Raw genomic sequence first — 6,000 nt, forward strand, 5'->3', positions numbered from 1 at the left:
CACTGGAATTTTCAGTAATTTGGTAATTAACAGGTCATCTATGGTAACTTTAGTACTTTATACTTAAATAACTTTTTTTTAAATGTATTCATATAACATATTAATTAATGTTTCTTAATTGTTATCTATGTCCATATTGTCCACAAGTTTCTAGTAGATACTTCTAGTATACTACATGATTCAAGACAAAATAGCCTAATTTATGAAAAAAATATTTTCAATTAACTGCAACTTTTCCAGTTTGTTGCCAAAACATTTACAACAAGCACATATTGACAGAGCAAGATAAATAAAAGCGTGTAAAAAATATAAAATATATTTCTTGCTGAAAACCATATTTAACGGCAATGTTATTCACTAAGTTGAAGGGCTGTATTTAGATTGTTTTACATCTTTGTTATTCCATTTTTATATTAAATAGTCTTCATTTATGATTTTATATATATTTTACATGTTATAAATTACATTAAATCCTTGAAAGTTTCCAAAATTCCAGAAGTTTACTGGTAAAGTTAGACAGTTACCAGTAAAATTCCCTCTTTGAAAACCCTAGCGTTACGAAATTGCACAAGACCCAGTGACCCACTACTGCACAATGACGTAACCGACGAATACATACCGAGGGGCACTGAGCATACTGAGAAGGCATCACTCGGAAAGTCAACCAGGCGACACAGATTTTTTTTTAACAACACTAGGATGTGTTACGTTTGCTTATGTCTCAGAACCTCCTGTTAAAGGGGCATACATATACTGATATGATTAGGATTGTTCATAGCTTCCTTTCGAGAGTCTACCGTCTATGACACAAGGAAAGCTACTCCTGTCTCTGATTATGTTATCATGTATTTAGTGTGTTTCTGAAAAGCTTTACTTTGACAGAAATTGGTAGGCTATACTTTTGATAAAAGTATGTTAAACGTACAACAATTCATCAGCTAGTCAGTCTCAAACATATTGAAATACTGGTATCATTGAATATAGAAAAACAATAAAATCATTTTAATTAAAGGTCATGAACAGTCAAAATCATGTTTTTAATAATTGGATGATATTTGAGGGAAACCAGATCAAAGTATGATGACCAAAGAATGAACAATGTCTGTTGCTTCTACATTGATAAAGTTTTATCATAAAGTTACTGATTTATTATTAAGGGGACAAGTTGACATCGCCCTCATTCTAATTTTAATACACCAATGGTAACATGATATTTTCTACACCTAATTTAAATAAGTACCACCTTGTAGCCAACATCAGAGAAAGCCTGTTTGCAAAGGGACTTGGTTTATATAGCTAGATAGCAACTCTACTGGTGCCAGAATTTGACTGTAGGGTGTCAGCAAGTATAATAAAAAAGTTTACCATATTCATCTATGGCAAAGATATGTGTGTCTGGTGTTAGCAAGTTACTGGCTAGCTATGTCTTTAGATAGCACGGAACAGAAGGTGGGGAAGGATCATTCAAACTCTGACACAGTTGTCATGTCAACACATCACTCAGTGCTGCAATAAACTGCATCACAAGTGACAGGCAAAATGGTAGATGGATACAATAAATTGATACAGTTGGAGTCAAAATATAGTTTTGGAAAGTCGGTTAGGACATCTACTTTGTGCATGACACAATTCATTTTTCCAACAATTGTTTACAGACAGATTATTTCACTTATAATTCACTGTATCACAAATCCAGTGGGTCAGAAGTTGACTGTGCCTTTACACAGGTTGGAAAATTCCATAAAATGATGTCATGGCTTTAGAAGCTTCTGATTGGGTAATTGACATAATTTGAGTCAATTGGAGGTGTACCTGTGGATGTATTTCAAGGCCTACCTTCAAACTCAGTGACTCTTTGCTTGACATCATGTGAAAATCAAAAGAAATCAGCCAAGACCTCAGAAAAAGATTGTAGACCTCCACAAGTCTGGTTCATCCTTGGGACCAATTTCCAAACACCTGAAGGTACCACGTTCATCTGTACAAACAACAGTATGCATGTATAAACACCATGGGACCGCGCAGCCGTCATACCGCTCAGGAAGGAGACGCGTTCTGTCTCCTAGAGATGAATGTACTTTGGTGCAAAAAGTGCAAATCAATCCCAGAATAACAGCAAAGGACCGTGTGAAGATTCTGGAGGAAAAGGTACAAAAGTATCTATATCCACAGTAAAGCGAGTCCTATATCGACATAACCTGAAAGGCTGCTCAGCAAGGAAGAAGCCACTGCTCCAAAACCGCTATTAAAAAAACAGACTACGGTTTGCGACTGCTCATGGGGACAAAGATGGTACTTTTTGGAGAAATGTCCTCTGGTCTGATGAAACAAAACTTGAACTGTTTGGCCATAGTCCATTTGGAAGATGCAAGCTTTAACTTCCTGGCTGATGTCTTGAGATGTTGCTTCAATATATCCACATAATTTTCCTTCCTCATGAAGAAATGTTATTATCGTTATATTTGTAGTTGTGGGGATGCTTTTCTGCAGGAGGGACAGGTGCACTTCACAAAATAGATGGCTTCATGAGGAAGGAAAAGTATGTGGATATATTGAAGCAACATCTCAAGACATCAGCCAGGAAGTTAAAGCTTGCGTCTTCTAAATTGACAATGACCCCAACCATACTTCGAAAGCTGTAGCAAAATGGCTTAAGGACAACAAAGTCAAGGTATTGGAGCGGCCATCACAAAGCCCTGACTTCAATCCTATAGAGGTGGGCAGAACTGAAAGTGTGCGAGCAAGGAGGCATACAAACCTGACTCAGTTACACCAGCTCTGTCATGAGTTCATGAGGAATGGGCCAAATTTCACCCAACTTATTGTGGGAAGCATGAGGAAGGCTACCCGAAAGGTTTGACCAAAGATAAACAATTTAAAGGCAATGCTACCAAATACTAATTATGTAAACTTACAACTTCAATTGAATTGTTGATTTCATTTCAATGTTGTTTGAGGTGCTTTGTGCATCACCACATTTGCTTGAGATGATTTTACTGCTCACTGCATCCAAGTTGCTTGACATAGGCATTTCAAAGAGTTTTCAGTAAAGCCAAGCTCATTAATATCAGCTCCCCACCCACTCAGCCTCTCTTTTCAAACTTCCTGGTAGTTAGATATATATATTACACATTTTTAACCAGTTTTTTGGGTAGGCACAAAACTACAGTGTTCCTTCATATTTCCATTGATTATTTTAAACCGGTACTGGTTACATTCAGACGAGTCCTGTGATACTTGTAGGGGTCATAGAACAAAACGAGGAACACCATAGTGTTTGTGAGAATATCCCCTTTCCACAGTAGGGTCACATTAGTTCGGACGCTACAGATGTTTTCATGAGAAGACCGATTTTCTGGATGTCTCATTGTCTGACAAACAACGGTCTAGCTCTGCCACCTTCCACATCTGTGGTGAAAGTACAACATCTGAGGATGCAGTGGATTGAGACGCATCCAATGCAACAAAAAAACGGTATCTAACTTGAACTGAAGGATGTTGATGGGGATTTTTTTTATTATGTTACTTAGAGTGATGCGCCAATGCGTCAATCGACTCCAGGGGGTCAATATCAGTTGCTTTATTTCATTTGATATCGAGATTATATCGTTTTTTTTTATATATTGCAACTGTGTGAATGTAGACTTTTCTGTTCACTTCCACCACTCCAGTCCAGACAACTGCTTGCTGGTTGTCTATTGAGCCAGGTGTGAATGTTGTGGCAGCCAAATCCTACCCAACTGTTGCCAAGTTGACAGCCTGTGAGAATGTCTGTGAGAGGGTGTTTGTTGCACATGCAGGAATAGTCTTGTTTGGAACTCTTTCTTATTGGTCTATTAACTAATTTACCATCTGGTAAATTAATTAATAGGCTGACCATAGGCTGACCAAAACCGGTAGAAATTTCAGGCACTAAAAGGGCGTTATCATTTCACAATGTCACAATGTCACAATATTATTCCAACCTCATATTGTGGTAGTGTATATAAAACACAGGAAAATCACGTTTTTGATTGAACTGGGCCTTAACAGGAAGACTAAACCGATATCACGAGATGCCTTGCTCAAATCGATATCAAACAATATCGATATCATATTAAATTATCGATATTGCTGTTAACCAATACTTCTAAGTGTTATTCAATCATGTTATTATATATATTTATGATAGACAATTATTTGCCACTGTGTTTTACAGAAATAAGGTTAAGGCCCAGTGAAATTGAATCTTATGAAAATTGTAATTTACATTGGACAAGACCGCCCATAATTGAAATGCCACATGGTGCACTTTAAGCATGGGTGAAGCATTTCTCAGCACGCCTGGTGACATATCCTTTTACCATTAGTCAACTCTCCTGTCTCTCTGGCTCTAGGACTGGGAATAGTGACCCAGTTTCCAGCCAATGTGTCCCCCACCTGTTACACTGTCCCAAATGCACACACTTCCCTATATTTCACTTACTTTAGTAGTGCACTATATAGAGAATAGGGTGCCATTTGGCACAGAGCTTGACACATACCAACTCAGTGGCCTTGTGGTTAGTGTCCACCCTGAGATTGGAAGGTTTAGAGTTTGATCACCTGCCACGTCATACCAAAGACTGAAAAAACAGGTATTGTTTCATCTCTGGCAGTAAGGCCTTGCGATAGACTAGCGTCCTGTCCAGGGGGTAAACATCAAGCTGCCTCATGCTACAGAGACAGGAGATAGGCACCTGCTCCTATGAGTTGTTCTGGCCCACATAAACCAAGGCTACTGAGGCTGCCAGTGTAATGGGTGGGCGGGGGGGGGGGGGGGGGGGGGGGGGGGGCAAGGACATGTTGGCTGGACACTGGGACACCATTCTGAGCCCCAAAGTAGGAGAGGCCGCTGCTAGTAAGATTCCTGGTCAAGTCAACAGTGAAAACTCTCATTCATGATTTTGTTTCACAACACCTTAAAGAAGGAGTGGCAAAACATGTTTTTTTTATATAGATTGATATACTGTAGAGTGGCTTATATGTGCTGGGTAGATTTTGTAGGAGATAGTGTTCCATTTGGGCTTTTCTACAAGTGTTGAAGGGTGAACACTGACTACACCTAAATCCTGTGTTGCAGCATGAGAGTATTTTACAGGTAAACAAAAAAGATGGGTACGGTGCTGATAATTCTAAAGTAGGTTCCACAAAACCCTTATAATTAAAATGCAAATAACTACGAGTCTTTATTTAATTTTTATTTGACATCTTTATTTTCAGGGTCTTGTAGGGGGAAATGTATCTTCTGCCCATCACCAGTTCAATAGATTCTGTTATGCGACTGTTAAACTGGAAATGCACGTGTGTACATTGAAAGTATGTGGGTGGTAATGTATATGTTGTAATGTCGATTGAGAAATTTAACCTGCCACTAACACGGATCATCAGCTATCTGATACTGGTGTGTTGCTGGGTTAAAATGTCCAGCTCTTGTCAGAAATATTTTCCAATATATCTTATAAGCAATTACAGGATTACTATAGACATTATATAATATAAGCCCCATTGCCAATCGAACTCTCTGTCATATTTGAACCAGACTTCTCAGAAACAAAATGATTCCACTAAATGAAAATGTGTTTTATCATATTTTATTCTTCATGATTTCAGCCTGTATGGTAAAAATGTAAATGCTACTCAAATAAAAGGGTCTATAATGTTTACATTATAAAAATAATTATGACTTGTTTTATTCTCTTTTATTTAAATTCTCTTTCATTCAAATCCACATTTACACATACTGCAACATCTGCTACAGAAATCAGGTCCATTGCAGCTTGTACAGTACAAATTCTGTACATTTTTATCATACCCACAATATTCATTAGACCTTTTGGTCTTCAAATAGTATATAAAATATTCAATTTAAAAAGGTTTTGTTTCAATAAATTGGTGTGTAAAGCTTTTTAAAATGTCAAGAAGTCCCCAAGGGAGGATGGTGGGTGGGGCGAGGGCAGCTTGACAACTAAAATAACATTC

Source organism: Oncorhynchus mykiss, chromosome 4 (assembly GCF_057628025.1).
Source record: "Oncorhynchus mykiss isolate SJ-2025 chromosome 4, ASM5762802v1, whole genome shotgun sequence".
NCBI classification, from domain to species: Eukaryota; Metazoa; Chordata; class Actinopteri; order Salmoniformes; family Salmonidae; genus Oncorhynchus; species Oncorhynchus mykiss.